The sequence below is a fragment of the Taudactylus pleione genome, unplaced genomic scaffold (assembly GCF_031769625.1).
Source record: "Taudactylus pleione unplaced genomic scaffold, aTauple2 ptg000122l, whole genome shotgun sequence".
Classification (NCBI taxonomy): domain Eukaryota; kingdom Metazoa; phylum Chordata; class Amphibia; order Anura; family Myobatrachidae; genus Taudactylus; species Taudactylus pleione.
Genome location: NW_028284524.1, coordinates 9,977,057 through 9,991,620, shown reverse-complemented (window position 1 = coordinate 9,991,620; position 14,564 = coordinate 9,977,057). Strand labels below are relative to the sequence as shown.

The window sequence follows — 14,564 nt, the reverse complement described above, 5'->3', positions numbered from 1 at the left end:
AGCTAAAATCACAGAATTTGTAGGTTTTTCTGCTCCTATGCTATTATTAACCTCAATAACCTTAATTTCCACTCATTTCCAGTCTATTCTGAACACCTCACACCTCACAATAGTGTTTTTATGTCCAAAAGGTTGCACCGAGGTAGCTGGATGACTATGCTAAGCGACACGAGTGGGCGGCACAAACACGTGACCCATCTAGGCGTGAAACTGCAGTGGCAGACAGGATGGCAGTTTGAAAAACTAGGCCCCAAACTGTACATAATGCAAAGAAAAAAAAGAGGTGCAAGATGGAATTGTCCTTGGGCCCTCCCACCCACCCTTATGTTGTATAAACAGGACATGCACACTTTAACAAACCAATCATTTCAGCGCCAGGGTCTGCCACACAACTGTGGCTGAAATGATTGGTTCGTTTGGGCCCCCACAAAACAAGCTGGCAATTAATGTGTCCCTGCACAAACTGGCTCTATGGAGGCAAGATGTCATCCTCATCCTCCTCATCCACCGATTCCTCACCCTCTTCAGTGTGTACATCCTCATCCTCACAAAGTATTAACTCGTCCCCACTTGAATCCACCACCACAGGTCCCTCTGTACCTTCTGGAGGCTGGTCTCCCTGGAAGAGCTGATAATTCATTTTGATGAACATCATCTTCTCCACATTCTGTGGAAGCAACCTCCTACGCCTTTCGCTGACAAGGTTCCCGGCTGCACTAAACACTCTTTCGGAGTACACACTGGAGGGGGGGCAACTCAGGTAAAATAGAGCCAGTTTGTACAGGGGCCTCCAAATTGCCTCTTTTTCCTGCCAGTACAGGTATGGACTGTCTGCCATGCCTACTTGGATGCTGTCACCGATGTAATCCTCCACCATTCTGTCAATGGTGACAGTATCATATGCAGTGACAGTAGACATGTCAGAAATTGTTGCCAGGTCCTTCAGTCCGGACCAGATGTCCAAACTTGGTCCTGCCTGCCCTGCATCACCGCCAGCGGGTTGCTTAGGATACCTAAGTTTTTTCCTGGCAGCCCCAGTTGCAGGAGAAAATGAAGAAGGAGCCGTTGACGTGTCACGTTCCGCTTCAGCTGACAGTGTGTTCACCAGCAGGTCTTTGCACCTCTGCAGGCTTGTGTCGGCCGGAAAGAGAGACACCACATAGGCTTTAAACCTAGGATCGAGCACGGTGGCCAAAACGTAGTGGTCTGATTTCAACAGATTGACCACCCTGGAATCCTGGCAAAGCGAATGAAGGGCTTCATCCACAAGTCCCACATGCCGAGCGGAATCGCTCCGTCTTAGCTCCTCCTTCACTTTCTCCAGCTGCTTCTGCAAAAGCCTGATGAGGGGAATGACCTGACTCAAGCTGGCAGTGTCTGAACTGACTTCACGTGTGGCAAGTTCGAAGGGCTGGAGAACCTTGCACAACACGGAAATCATTCTCCACTGCACTTGAGTCAGGTGCATACCCCCTCCTTTGCCTATGTCATAGGTGGATGTATAGGCTTGTATGGCCTTTTGCTGCTCCTCCATCCTCTGAAGCATATAGAGGGTTGAGTTCCACCGCGTCACAACCTCTTGCTTCAGGTGATGGCGGGGCAGGTTCAAGAGTGTTTGCTGGCGCTCCAGTCTTCGGCACGCAGTCGCTGAATGGCGAAAGTGGCCAGAAATTTTTCGGGCCACCCAAAGCGTCTCCTGCACGCCCCTGTCGCTTTTCAGAAAATTCTGCACCACCAAGTTTATTGTGTGAGCAAAACATGGGACGTGCTGGAATTTGCCCAGATGTAATGCCCGCACAATATTGGTGGCGTTGTCAGATATCACAAATCCCCAGGAGAGTCTAAGTGGGGTAAGCCACTGGGCGATGATTTCCCTCAGTTTCTCTAAGAGGTTGTCGGCGGTGTGCCTCTTACTGAAACCGGTGATACACAGCGTAGCCTGCCTTGTAACGAGCTGGCATTTCTGAGATGCTGCTACTGGTGACGCTGCTGCTGTTGCTGCGTAAGGTGATACATCTACCCAGTGGGCTGTCACAGTCATATAGTCCTTAGTCTGCCCTGTTCCACTTGTCCACATGTCCGTGGTTAAGTGGACATTGTGTACAACGGCATTTTTCAGGACACTGAGGACACTTTTTCTGACGTTTCTGTACAGTCTCGGTATCGCCTGCCTAGTGAAGTGGAATCTAGACGGGATTTGGAACCGGGGACACACTACCTCCATCAATTGTCTAAATCCCACTGCACTAATGGCGGATACCGGACGCACGTCTAACACCAACATAGCAGTCAAGGCCTCAGTTATACGTTTTGCTTCAGGATGACTGCTGTCGTACTTCATCCTCCTCGCTAAGGACTGTTGGAGGGTCAATTGTTTAGTAAAAGTAGTGGTGTTCCTACTTCCTCTCTGGGATGATGAACGACTCCCAGCAGCAGCAACAGCAGCAGCGGCAGCAGTAGGCGTAGCAATGCAGGATCCTCCAGAGGAATCCCGGATAGGAGAGTCAGTCATGCCAGTGACATGGCCTGCAGGACTACTTCCGATCCTGACTAAGGAGGAAATTGACGAGGAGGGAGTTGACGGTGTGGTTTGCAGGCGCTTGGATACAACAGGACAACGGGATTTAGGTGTCCCTGGACTGCTTACGGTCTTAGCCAAAGTTTCTGAACTTGACAGTAACTTTTTATGAACGCGCTGCAGGTGCCGTATAAGGGAGGATGTTCCTAGGTGGTTGACGTCCCTACCCCTACTTATTTCACCTTTACATATGGTACATATGGCAAGACAGTTGTTGTCCGGATTTGGATAGAAATATTGCCAGACCAAAGAGGTGGAATGTTTGGTCTTCTGCCCAGGCATGACCGTGATGGGCTTTTTCATCCCACGGACAACAACTGTCTCCCCCGGAGCCTGATTTAAACAAACCACATCACCATCAGAATCCTCCTCGCCAACTTCCTCCTCAGCGCCAGCTACACCAGTATCCTCATCCTGTTGTACTTCAACAGTGACATCTTCAATTTGCATATCAGCAAGTGGACTGTGGGTGCTCCTTTCAGCACTTGCAGGGGGCGTGCAAATGGTGGAAAGAGCCACCTCTTCCCGTCCAGTGCTGGGAAGGTCAGGCATCGCAACCACCACCACACTTGGACTCTCCTTGGGGATTTGTGATATCTTCTTAGAAAGCACAGTTCTTCGCTGTGCTTTTGCCAGCTTAACTCTTTTGATTTTTTTAGTGGGAGGAGGGCTTCCATCGTCATGTGAAGCTGAACCACTAGTCATGAACATACTAGGGATCGACCTTAACCGTTCCTTGCCACTCCGTGTCGTAAATGGCATATTGGCAAGTTTATGTTTCTCTTCAGCTGATTTAAATGTCTTTTTCAAGGTCATTTTCCTGAACTTTGCCATTTGGGATTGTATGTGCCCTCTACTATGACATTGGGCATCGGCCTTGGCAGACGACGTTGATGGCATGTTATCGTCTATGTCATGACTAGTGGCAGCAGCTTCAGCACTAGGAGGAAGTGGTTCTTGATCTTTCTCTATTTTATTTTTATCGGAGAAAGTTTGGTCCTCCATTTATGTTATATCGATTTGATATATACGTGCGGCTAAACACAGAAAATAATTTTTTTTTTGGTTTGGACTGGAGTGTACTTTCGGGGGTTACAGCACCCTTAACGGTCAAGCCAGCCGGCCCTTTACTTATGACACAGGCGCACGCTTGGCACTACTTTGTTGATGCACGTGCGGCTACTGCGCACACAATTCACAAACACAGAAAATAATTTTTTTTTGGGTTTGGACTGGAGTGTACTTTCGGGGGTTACAGCACCCTTAACGGTCAAGCCAGCCGGCCCTTTACTTATGACACAGGCGCACGCTTGGCACTACTTTGTTGATGCACGTGCGGCTACTGCGCACACAATTCACAAACACAGAAAATAATTTTTTTTTTGGTTTGGACTGGAGTGTACTTTGGGGGTTACAGCACCCTTTAACGGTCAAGCCAGCCGGCCCTTTACTTATGACACAGGCGCACGCTTGGCACTACTTTGTTGATGCACGTGCGGCTACTGCGCACACAATTCACAAACACAGAAAATATTTTTTTTTTTTTTTGGACTGGAGTGTACTTTCGGGGGTTACAGCACCCTTAACGGTCAAGCCAGCCGGCCCTTTACTTATGACACAGGCGCACGCTTGGCACTACTTTGTTGATGCACGTGCGGCTACTGCGCACACAATTCACAAACACAGAAAATAATTTTTTTTTTGGTTTGGACTGGAGTGTACTTTGGGGGTTACAGCACCCTTTAACGGTCAAGCCAGCCGGCCCTTTACTTATGACACAGGCGCACGCTTGGCACTACTTTGTTGATGCACGTGCGGCTACTGCGCACACAATTCACAAACACAGAAAATAATTTTTTTTTTGGTTTGGACTGGAGTGTACTTTCGGGGGTTACAGCACCCTTAACGGTCAAGCCAGCCGGCCCTTTACTTATGACACAGGCGCACGCTTGGCACTACTTTGTTGATGCACGTGCGGCTACTGCGCACACAATTCACAAACACAGAAAATAATTTTTTTTTTTGTTTGGACTGGAGTGTACTTTCGGGGGTTACAGCACCCTTAACGGTCAAGCCAGCCGGCCCTTTACTTATGACACAGGCGCACGCTTGGCACTACTTTGTTGATGCACGTGCGGCTACTGCGCACACAATTCACAAACACAGAAAATATTTTTTTTTTTTGTTTGGACTGGAGTGTACTTTCGGGGGTTACAGCACCCTTAACGGTCAAGCCAGCCGGCCCTTTACTTATGACACAGGCGCACGCTTGGCACTACTTTGTTGATGCACGTGCGGCTACTGCGCACACAATTCACAAACACAGAAAATAATTTTTTTTTTGGTTTGGACTGGAGTGTACTTTGGGGGTTACAGCACCCTTTAACGGTCAAGCCAGCCGGCCCTTTACTTATGACACAGGCGCACGCTTGGCACTACTTTGTTGATGCACGTGCGGCTACTGCGCACACAATTCACAAACACAGAAAATAATTTTTTTTTGGTTTGGACTGGAGTGTACTTTCGGGGGTTACAGCACCCTTAACGGTCAAGCCAGCCGGCCCTTTACTTATGACACAGGCGCACGCTTGGCACTACTTTGTTGATGCACGTGCGGCTACTGCGCACACAATTCACAAACACAGAAAATAATTTTTTTTTTTGTTTGGACTGGAGTGTACTTTCGGGGGTTACAGCACCCTTAACGGTCAAGCCAGCCGGCCCTTTACTTATGACACAGGCGCACGCTTGGCACTACTTTGTTGATGCACGTGCGGCTACTGCGCACACAATTCACAAACACAGAAAATAATTTTTTTTTTGGTTTGGACTGGAGTGTACTTTCGGGGGTTACAGCACCCTTAACGGTCAAGCCAGCCGGCCCTTTACTTATGACACAGGCGCACGCTTGGCACTACTTTGTTGATGCACGTGCGGCTACTGCGCACACAATTCACAAACACAGAAAATAATTTTTTTTTTGGTTTGGACTGGAGTGTACTTTCGGGGGTTACAGCACCCTTAACGGTCAAGCCAGCCGGCCCTTTACTTATGACACAGGCGCACGCTTGGCACTACTTTGTTGATGCACGTGCGGCTACTGCGCACACAATTCACAAACACAGAAAATAATTTTTTTTTGGTTTGGACTGGAGTGTACTTTCGGGGGTTACAGCACCCTTTAACGGTCAAGCCAGCCGGCCCTTTACTTATGACACAGGCGCACGCTTGGCACTACTTTGTTGATGCACGTGCGGCTACTGCGCACACAATTCACAAACACAGAAAATATATTATTTTTTTAGCACTTGGGGGGAGCACCCCTGATGGACAGAGCACCCCCTGGACAACACTACAGCACTCCTTTAGGACTGGGACACTGCACAGGACTTTGGAGTGGACACAGCCCCTATGGAGAACTGACTGCACAACACAGTCCAGCCAGCCCCTATGGACTTTGAAGTAGTGGACACAGCCCCTATTAACAACAGCAGCACAGCACAACACAGCCAGCCCCTATGGACTTTGAAGTAGTGGACAACAGCAGCACTACACTACACTACACTACACAGCCCTAACTCCCACCCTCCCTCTTCACCCCTAATATACACACACACATATATATATATACATATACACTATCAGTATGTATGTATATATATATGTATATATGTTACACTATGTATATATATTAACTGTATATATATATATATATATATATATATGTGTGTATATGTTAGGGGTGAGCGGGTTCGGATTTCTGAAATCCGAACCCCCCCGAGCCCCCCCGATCCGAGTCCGATCCGAGTCAGGCTCGACTTTTCCCGCCTGACTCGGATCTGAAATCGAGGCAAAACATCATCATCCCGCCTTCCGAGTCTCGCGGGTTTTGGATCCTATATAAGGTACCCGCGTCGGCGCCATTTTCTCACTCGGCTGTGGACAGTGAAGAGGGAGGGTGGGAGTTAGGGCTGTGTAGTGTAGTGTAGTGTAGTGCTGCTGTTGTCCACTACTTCAAAGTCCATAGGGGCTGGCTGTGTTGTGCTGTGCTGCTGTTGTTAATAGGGGCTGTGTCCACTACTTCAAAGTCCATAGGGGCTGGCTGGACTGTGTTGTGCAGTCAGTTCTCCATAGGGGCTGTGTCCACTCCAAAGTCCTGTGCAGTGTCCCAGTCCTAAAGGGGTGCTGTAGTGTTGTCCAGGGGGTGCTCTGTCCATCAGGGGTGCTCCCCCCAAGTGTTAAAAAAATAATATATTTTCTGTGTTTGTGAATTGTGTGCGCAGTAGCCGCACGTGCATCAACAAAGTAGTGCCAAGCGTGCGCCTGTGTCATAAGTAAAGGGCCGGCTGGCTTGACCGTTAAAGGGTGCTGTAACCCCCAAAGTAAACTCCAGTCCAAACCAAAAAAATATATATTTTCTGTGTTTGTGAATTGTGTGCGCAGTAGCCGCACGTGCATCAACAAAGTAGTGCCAAGCGTGCGCCTGTGTCATAAGTAAAGGGCCGGCTGGCTTGACCGTTAAAGGGTGCTGTAACCCCCAAAGTACACTCCAGTCCAAACCAAAAAAAAATATATTTTCTGTGTTTGTGACTTGTGTACACTGTGGCTGCACGTGCATCAACAAAAGAGCAGCGCCAAGCGTGCGCCTGTGTCCCATAAGTAAAGAGCCGGCTGGCTCATTTCTTAAAGGGTGGTGTAACCCACAAAGTGCACTACTCTCCAGCAAAAATAAAAAAATATTTTCTGTGTTTGTGTGCGCTTTAGCCGCACGTATATATCAATATAACATAAATGGAGGACCAAACTTTCTCCGATAAAAATAAAATAGGGAAAGATCAAGAACCACTTCCTCCTAGTGCTGTTTCTGCTGCTGGGAGTTGTTCATCATCCCAGAGAGGAAGTAGGAACATCACTACTTTTACTAAACAATTGACCCTCCAACAGTCCCTAGCGATGAGGATGAAGTACGACAGCAGTCATCCTGAAGCAAAATGTATAACTGAGGCCTTGACTGCTATGTTGGTGTTAGACGTGCGTCCGGTATCCGCCATTAGTGCAGTGGGATTTAGACAATTGATGGAGGTAGTGTGTCCCCGGTTCCAAATCCCGTCTAGATTCCACCTGCATCCTCAAAGCAGCAGCGACAAGCGTGCGTCTGTCTGTTAAAGGGTGGTGACATCCTCAAAGTGTGCTACACAAACAATAAAAATATTGTTCTTTTTTTTTCTGTCTTTGTGAATTGTGTGGGCTGTAGCCGCACTTGCATCCTCAAAGCAGCAGCGACAAGCGTGCGTCTGTCTGTTAAAGGGTGGTGACACCCTCAAAGTGTGCTACACAAACAATAAAAATATTCTTCTTTTTTCTGTCTTTGTGAATTGTGTGGGCTGTAGCCGCACTTGCATCCTCAAAGCAGCAGCGACAAGCGTGCATCTGTCTGTTAAAGGGTGGTGTAACCCTCAAAGTGCTCCAAAAAATAAAAAACTATTTTTTTAATGTGTTTGTGACTTGTGTGGCCTGTAGCCGCACGTGCATCAACATAGTAGCAGCGCCAAGCGTGCGCCTGTGTCATAAGTCAAGGGCTGGTTTGGACATCTGGTCCGGACTGAAGGACGTGCCAACAATTTCTGACAAGTCTACTGTCACTGCATATGATACTGTCCTCAAAGCAGCAGCGACAAGCGTGCGTCTGTCTTTTAAAGGGTGGTGACACCCTCAAAGTGTGCTACACAAACAATAAAAATATTGTTCTTTTTTTTTCTGTCTTTGTGAAATGTGTGGGCTGTAGCCGCACCTGCATCCTTAAAGCAGCAGCGACAAGCGTGCGTCTGTCTGTTAAAGGGTGGTGACACCCTCAAAGTGTGCTACACAAACAATAAAAATATTGTTTTTTTTTTCTGTCTTTGTGAAATGTGTGGGCTGTAGCCGCACCTGCATCCTTAAAGCAGCAGCGACAAGCGTGCGTCTGTCTGTTAAAGGGTGGTGACACCCTCAAAGTGTGCTACACAAACAATAAAAATATTGTTCTTTTTTTTCTGTCTTTGTGAATTGTGTGGGCTGTAGCCGCACTTGCATCCTCAAAGCAGCAGCGACAAGCGTGCGTCTGTCTGTTAAAGGGTGGTGTAACTCTCAAAGTGCTCCAAAAAAAACAAAACTATTTTTTTTATGTGTTTGTGACTTGTGTGCGATGTAGCCGCACTTGCATCCTCAAAGCAGCAGCGACAAGCGTGCGTCTGTCTGTTAAAGGGTGGTGACACCCTCAAAGTGTGCTACACAAACAATAAAAATATTCTTCTTCTTTTTTCTGTCTTTGTGAATTGTGTGGGCTGTAGCCGCACTTGCATCCTCAAAGCAGCAGCGACAAGCGTGCGTCTGTCTGTTAAAGGGTGGTGTAACCCTCAAAGTGCACTCCACAAACAATAAAAATATTCTTCTTTTTTTTTCTGTCTTTGTGAATTGTGTGGGCTGTAGCCGCACTTGCATTCTCAAAGCAGCAGCGACAAGCGTGCGTCTGTCTGTTAAAGGATTACATCGGTGACAGCATCCAAGTAGGCATGTCAGACAGTCCGTACCTGTACTGGCAGGATAAAGAAGCAATTTGGAGGTCCCTGTACAAACTGGCTCTATTTTACCTGAGTTGCCCCCCCTCCAGTGTGTACTCCGAAAGAGTGTTTAGTGCAGCCAGGAACCTTGTCAGCGAAAGGCGTAGGAGGTTGCTTCCACAAAATGTGGAGAAGATGATGTTCATAAAATGAATTATCAACTCTTCCAGGGAGACCAGCCTCCAGAACGTACAGAGGGACCTGTGGTTGTGGATTCCAGCGGGGACGAATTAATACTCTGTGAGGATGAGGATGTACACACTGAAGAGGGTGAGGAATCGGTGGATGAGGAGGATGAGGATGACATCTTGCCTCCGTAGAGCCAGTTTGTGCAGGGACAGATTAATTGCCAGCTTGTTTTGTGGGGGCCCAAACGAACCAATCATTTCAGCCACAGTCGTGTGGCAGACCCTGGCGCTGAAATGTTTGGTTTGTTAAAGTGTGCATGTCCTGTTTATACAACATAAGGGTGGGTGGGAGGGCCCAAGGACAATTCCATCTTGCACCTCTTTTTTTTCTTTGAATTATGTATAGTTTGAGGCCTAGTTTTTCAAACTGCCATCCTGTCTGCCACTGCAGTGCCACTCCTAGATGGACCACGTGTTTGTGCCGCCCACTCGTATCTCTTAGCATAGTCATCCAGCTACCTCGGTGCAACCTTTTGGACATAAAAACACTATTGTGAGGTGTGAGGTGTTCAGAATAGACTGGAAATGAGTGGAAATTAAGGTTATTGAGGTTAATAATAGCATAGGAGCAGAAAAACCCACACATTCTGTGATTTTAGCTGTTTTTATGCTTTTTTTCAAAAAAATACAGATCCAAAACCCAGAACCCAAAACACGGAAGGGTGGTTTTGGCAAAACCAATCCAGATCCAAAACATGAAGAAAGATCCAGATCCAAAACCAAAACACAAAACACGAAAAGTGGCCGGTGCACACCCCTAGTATATGTATGTATGTAGTACATATATATAGCGTTCCCGCTAGGCTGTTTTAGCGGGGCGCTGCACCCTACCCTCCTTCTGGAGGGTGTGCACCGGCCACTTTTCGTGTTTTGTGTTTTGGTTTTGGATCTTTCTTCGTGTTTTGGGTTCTGGGTTTTGTGTTTTGGATCTGTATTTTTTTGAAAAAAAGCATAAAAACAGCTAAAATCACAGAATTTGTAGGTTTTTCTGCTCCTATGCTATTATTAACCTCAATAACCTTAATTTCCACTCATTTCCAGTCTATTCTGAACACCTCGCACAAGTGTTTTTATGTCCAAAAGGTTGCACCGAGGTAGCTGGATAACTATGCTAAGCGACACGAGTGGGCGTCACAAACACGTGACCCATCTAGGCGTGAAACTGCAGTGGCAGACAGGATGGCAGTTTGAAAAACTAGGCACCAAACTGTACATAATGCAAAGAAAAAAAAGAGGTGCAAGATGGAGTTGTCCTTGGGCCCTCCCACCCACCCTTATGTTGTATAAACAGGACATGCACACTTTAACAAACCAATCATTTCAGCGCCAGGGTCTGCCACACAACTGTGGCTGAAATGATTGGTTCGTTTGGGCCCCCACAAAACAAGCTGGCAATTAATCTGTCCCTGCACAAACTGGCTCTACGGAGGCAAGATGTCATCCTCATCCTCCTCATCCACCGATTCCTCACCCTCTTCAGTGTGTACATCCTCATCCTCACAGAGTATTAATTCGTCCCCACTGGAATCCACAACCACAGGTCCCTCTGTACGTTCTGGAGGCTGGTCTCCCTGGAAGAGTTGATAATTCATTTTATGAATATCATCTTCTCCACATTTTGTGGAAGCAACCTCCTACGCCTTTCGCTGACAAGGTTCCCGGCTGCACTAAACACTCTTTCGGAGTACACACTGGAGGGGGGGCAACTCAGGTAAAATAGAGCCAGTTTGTACAGGGACCTCCAAAATGGTTCTTTTTCCTGCCAGTACAGGTACGGACTGTCTGACATGCCTACTTGGATGCTGTCACCGATGTAATCCTTTAACAGACAGACGCATGCTTGTCGCTGCTGCTTTGAGGATGCAAGTGCGGCTACAGCCCACACAATTCACAAAGACAGAAAAAAAAAGAAGAATATTTTTATTGTTTGTGGAGCGCACTTTGAGGGTTACACCACCCTTTAACAGACAGACGCACGCTTGTCGCTGCTGCTTTGAGGATGCAAGTGCGGCTACAGCCCACACAATTCACAAAGACAGAAAAAAAAAAGAAGAATATTTTTATTGTTTGTGTAGCACACTTTGAGGGTGTCACCACCCTTTAACAGACAGACGCACGCTTGTCGCTGCTGCTTTGAGGATGCAAGTGCGGCTACAGCCCACACATTTCACAAAGACAGAAAAAAAAAGAAGAATATTTTTATTGTTTGTGTAGCACACTTTGAGGGTGTCACCACCCTTTAACAGACAGACGCACGCTTGTCGCTGCTGCTTTAAGGATGCAGGTGCGGCTACAGCCCACACATTTCACAAAGACAGAAAAAAAAAGAACAATATTTTTATTGTTTGTGTAGCACACTTTGAGGGTGTCACCATCCTTTAACAGACAGACGCACGCTTGTCGCTGCTGCTTTGAGGATGCAGGTGGAATCTAGACGGGATTTGGAACCGGGGACACACTACCTCCATCAATTGTCTAAATCCTACTGCACTAATGGCGGATACCGGACGCACGTCTAACACCAACATAGCAGTCAAGGCCTCAGTTATACGTTTTGCTTCAGGATGACTGCTGTCGTACTTCATCCTCATCGCTAGGGACTGTTGGAGGGTCAATTGTTTAGTAAAAGTAGTGATGTTCCTACTTCCTCTCTGGGATGATGAACAACTCCCAGCAGCAGCAACAGCACTAGGAGGAAGTGGTTCTTGATCTTTCCCTATTTTATTTTTATCGGAGAAAGTTTGGTCCTCCATTTATGTTATATTGATATATACGTGCAGCTAAAGCGCACACAAACACAGAAAATATTTTTTTATTTTTGCTGGAGAGTAGTGCACTTTGTGGGTTACACCACCCTTTAAGAAATGAGCCAGCCAGCTCTTTACTTATGGGACACAGGCGCACGCTTGGCGCTGCTCCTTTGTTGATGCACGTGCAGCCACAGTGCACACAATTCACAAACACAGAAAATTATTTTTTTTTTGGTTTGGACTGGAGTGTACTTTGGGGGTTACAGCAACCTTTAACGGTCAAGCCAGCCGGCCCTTTACTTATGACACAGGCGCACGCTTGGCACTACTTTGTTGATGCACGTGCGGCTACTGCGCACACAATTCACAAACACAGAAAATATTTTTTTTTGGTTTGGAGTGTACTTTGGGGGTTACAGCACCCTTTAACGGTCAAGCCAGCCGGCCCTTTACTTATGACACAGGCGCACGCTTGGCGCTACTTTGTTGATGCACGTGCGGCTACTGCGCACACAATTCACAAACACAGAAAATATATATTTTTTTGGTTTGGAGTGTACTTTGGGGGTTACAGCACCCTTTAACGGTCAAGCCAGCCGGCCCTTTACTTATGACACAGGCGCATGCTTGGCACTACTTTGTTGATGCACGTGCGGCTACTGCGCACACAATTCACAAACACAGAAAATAATTTTTTTTTGGGTTTGGACTGGAGTGTACTTTGGGAGTTACAGCACCCTTTAATGGTCAAGCCAGCCGGCCCTTTACTTATGACACAGGCGCACGCTTGGCACTACTTTGTTGATGCACGTGCGGCTACTGCGCACACAATTCACAAACACACAAAAAATATTATTTTTTTAGCACTTGGGGGGAGCACCCCTGATGGACAGAGCACCCCCTGGACAACACTACAGCACCCCTTTAGGACTGGGACACTGCACAGGACTTTGGAGTGGACACAGCCCCTATGGAGAACTGACTGCACAACACAGTCCAGCCAGCCCCTATGGACTTTGAAGTAGTGGACACAGCCCCTATTAACAACAGCAGCACAGCACAACACAGCCAGCCCCTATGGACTTTGAAGTAGTGGACAACAGCAGCACAGCGCAGCACAACACTACTCTGCACTACACTACACTACACTACACAGCACAGCCAGCCCTAACTCCCACCCTCCCTCATCACTGTCCACAGCCGAGTGAGAAAATGGCGCCGACGCGGGTACCTTATATAGGATCCAAAACCCGCGAGACTCGGAAGGCAGGATGATGACGTTTTGCCTCGATTTCAGATCCGAGTCAGGCGGGAAAAGTCGAGCCTGACTCGGATCGGCCTCGGATCGGGGGGGCTCGAGGGGGTTCGGATTTCAGGAATCCGAACCCGCTCACCCCTAATATATATATATATATATATATATAATGTATGCAAATGACCATAGAGAGAGATACTACAGCTGTGTTGGCCTCCTGCCTCGGCTCTCCTTCACTACAACACAGAAGCAAGCTCAGCATGTGTGTGTTGACACACTAGCAGCGGTGCACATGGTATGGAGGGAGGTGGGAGTGAAGGATGGAGGAGATAGGCGGGCTCGGGTCTGTGCTGTAATATCAATATAGATCTGCCAGCTACAGTACTTGCTATCTGATTTATCCCATTTCAGGGGCCATAGTGTGTGGCTGTGATGTCCTCTGTATTTTTCTGGTGGTCGTTGGAGTTCTCTGTATTATATGGCACTCATTAATGATCTTTATAGTGTATGGCGGCCACTTGGATGCTTAATATATTATATGGCTGGCACTGATGTTCTGTATTATATGGCACTCACTGCAACGCTCTCTGTATTATATGGCGGCCACTGTAATGCTCTCCGTATTATATGGTAGAGACTGTGACGCTCTCTGTATTATGCGGAGGTCACTGTAATGCTCTCTGTATTATATGGTGGTCACTGCGATGTTCTTTGCATTATCTGGTGGTCACTGTGATGTTCTCTGTGTTATATGGAATGCCCTCAGCATCATGTGGTAGTCCCTGTATTGCCCTCTATAATATATGGTGGTCACTGCAATGCTATCTGTAATATATATATATACATACACACATATACACACACACCGATATAGACGAATCCACAAGGACATCTAATAAAATAGATCAAATATCTGCTACTGCAGGTATGTGTGTAATTGATTTTGAATTTCTTGAGTGGTGTTGTACATAAATGTCCCCTCTCTCCAAATAGCCACACGTTGTGCATCCGAGACACCTCACACACACTTTCCTGCATGATAGAAATGTATTATTTTCCACCACTTACCGGGAAAGATATCTTTATGGACCACCACATCACCAATATTTTTACCATGTCTGTAACAAGGTATCAACCTTGAATCTACCAGGTTGTTACCTTGCTACAGACACGGTCAAAGTTAACCCTTACTGC

At 47.0% G+C, this 14,564-nt stretch overlaps 1 protein-coding gene across 1 annotated transcript in view; it reads right to left on the bottom strand.

Moving 5' to 3' along the window:
- SLC23A3 (solute carrier family 23 member 3) overlaps window positions 1-14,564 on the bottom strand; it is a 133,478-nt gene that overhangs the window by 28,149 nt on the left and 90,765 nt on the right. The window lies entirely within an intron of this gene.